Raw genomic sequence first — 2,642 nt, 5'->3', positions numbered from 1 at the left:
GAAAACTCTTACCTAAATATATTAGACCGTTTTAGGTCCTATAAGCTATTAGAAAGTAAGTATATTATCTTATACTCCCTAAAAAGTACTTATACCTTTATAACGTTTTCTATATTAGTCTCTTAAAGCTATAAAAGGAGAGAAAAAGTACCTATAAAGATAGCGAAACCCTATTAATATTAAACTTAAAAGATAACGAAAGTAAATAAAAAGTCTAAGAGATTAAAGACTAAAAGAGATCTAAGGGCGAAACCTTTTTCCTTATTAAATAAAAAGGATAGCTAGCTAAGTATAATTAATAAGTCGATATTAAAGATATAATAAATAGCTAAGACCTTATTAAAGAATATACTACTCGCTTAATAAGGAAAAAAAGGTATAAGACTAAGTAAGGTAGGGAAACTTATTAGCGTAGGGAGATACTACTAAATCGGTAATAAATCCCTACTAAATCGCTACTAACTTATTAATATATCGGTACGCCTAAATATCCTATAACTATATATAAAATAGTAAAATAAGAGAATAAGGGAAAACTATTTATACTACCTATTAAATATTATTAAGGAAAATAAAACTAAACTATAACTCTATTAAGACCTTAATAATAAAGGAGAGAAAGATAGTTATAACTAAATAAAAGAAAGATAAGACCTATTTATTACTTTTAACTACCCCTCTTTTTTATTAGCGTAGCGGGAACTAACTAAGGCGCCCCTTTTATTATACTAAATACCTTTAGAAATACTAAAACTACCTTATCCTCCGCTCCTTCCTTATCCTCTATATCGAGACCTATCTCTATTAGTATAGCACTTACCTTAGCCTTAGTAAATAGTAAGGCGTATTACTATAAAGTATAGCCTATATCGCCGTCGATAAGGTAGAGTTTTAACTAGGATTCCTAGGCCTAGTACTCTAGGCTTATATAGGCAATATCGAATAAGGGTATAGGGTTAAAGCGAATAATAAGCTCGCGGCGCTTATTAATTAGCGTATAGTAGTTAGCACGCTTAACCTAGTATATTATTAAGCGGTCGCTAATAAAAGGGTTAGATAAAACTTATAATAATAGACTTCTATATACCTATAGTCTTAAAGGACTTATAATAGGCCGTCTTAGTAGTATTAAAAGCTTTAGCTAAATACTATACTATAATAGTAAGATAGCGCTAATTAGCTTCCTCGAAAATAAGTACGCTTATATCTAAGCTATCGTCCTCGGTATCCTTATTACCGGTCTTTAGCTTATTAAGCTTATATAAGTACTTAATAATAGCGACTATATTAGCCTAGTTATTAGATATAAAAGTAGCGGCCTTAAGAAAGATTAGCTTATTAATCGTAATATTTAAAGTTAAGGGGAAACTTACCTAGTTATAGGTCGCGGTATATCTATAGCACTACTTATAGCGCGTCGAGGAAACCCTTAAGAAAATATAGCTAATTAAGAGCACTTTAATAGGCTTAGGCTTAGTTATACTATACTCCTTAATAACCGTCTTAAAATAATATATATACTAAAGCTTATAAAGGATAACCCCTTAGGCCCTAACTAAGCGGGCTTTAGCCTTAGATTAAGTACGCTTCTTTATAAGAGCGTAACCGCTTTATCCCGCCGCCTAAGTACCCTTATCTTTAGCGCCGCTATTCTTAGGTTCGTTAATAAAAGGAGTTAGATCGCGGCCGTCTTTATTATTACTATTATTATTATCTTAGCCCTTATTCGGCTAAGTATTAAGATAGTCTTAGCCCTCGTTTAGCTAAGCCTTATTATTAATATTAGCTTACTTATTTTAAGGAGCGGCCTAGGTAATAATCTCCTATTAGCTAAAGCTACTTTATCGAGATAGAGTAGCTAGGTTATCGGTACTTACTTAAGAGCGCCTAGGTATAATCTCCTCGCTAGTATTAATATTACTAATAAGGGTAATAGACTTATAAGTTTCCTAGCCTATAAAGGTAGGCTTATTAATAGCTAGAGTTAAGGTATTTAGCGGGGTAACGAGGGTATAACCCTTACTAATATTAGGTCTTAGACTAAAAGTCTCCTAAGACTAAGATTCCCTTATACCTTTCTTAGCTTTCTTTACTAAGAGGGAACTAGCGTTACTATAAGACGTTTAGGCCGATCGCTTACGCTTTAAGGGCAAACCCGCCGCTACTTACTCTTATATATAGTATAAGAAATCGGCGTTATAGTTCTTTATCTTCTTTAGTATAAAAAGTATTATCGTTAATAAATCGTCGATAAAAAGTAATAAAAAATAGTATAAGGGATTAATAAAAAAAGGTATAAAACTTTATAGTAATTATAAGCGGAAGAGTTAAAGAAAAAAAGAAAATAAAAAAAGTAAGAGATATATATATATACTCTTTATATTATAGTTCCGCGGCTAATATATAAGCGATACTATAATTATTACGAAAAAGATATAGCCGCTTATTAGATATAAGCGATAGCGTTAATTAACGTATATAGTATACGTAATACACCCCCTTAGGGATATCGGGTTAATTCGTCCTAGGATACCTAGATATCCTAGACTATAGCGGGAATTTTTATATAGGCAGGCCCTATGCTAAAACCGCGCTTAATTGCGCTAGCGGGACTCGAACTACGGGCCTTCGGGTAATACGCG

The sequence above is a fragment of the Hirsutella rhossiliensis genome, assembly GCF_020360975.1.
Source record: "Hirsutella rhossiliensis strain HR02 chromosome Unknown scaffold00001, whole genome shotgun sequence".
In the NCBI taxonomy this organism is placed as follows: Eukaryota; Fungi; Ascomycota; class Sordariomycetes; order Hypocreales; family Ophiocordycipitaceae; genus Hirsutella; species Hirsutella rhossiliensis.
This window is presented reverse-complemented; position numbering follows the sequence as displayed.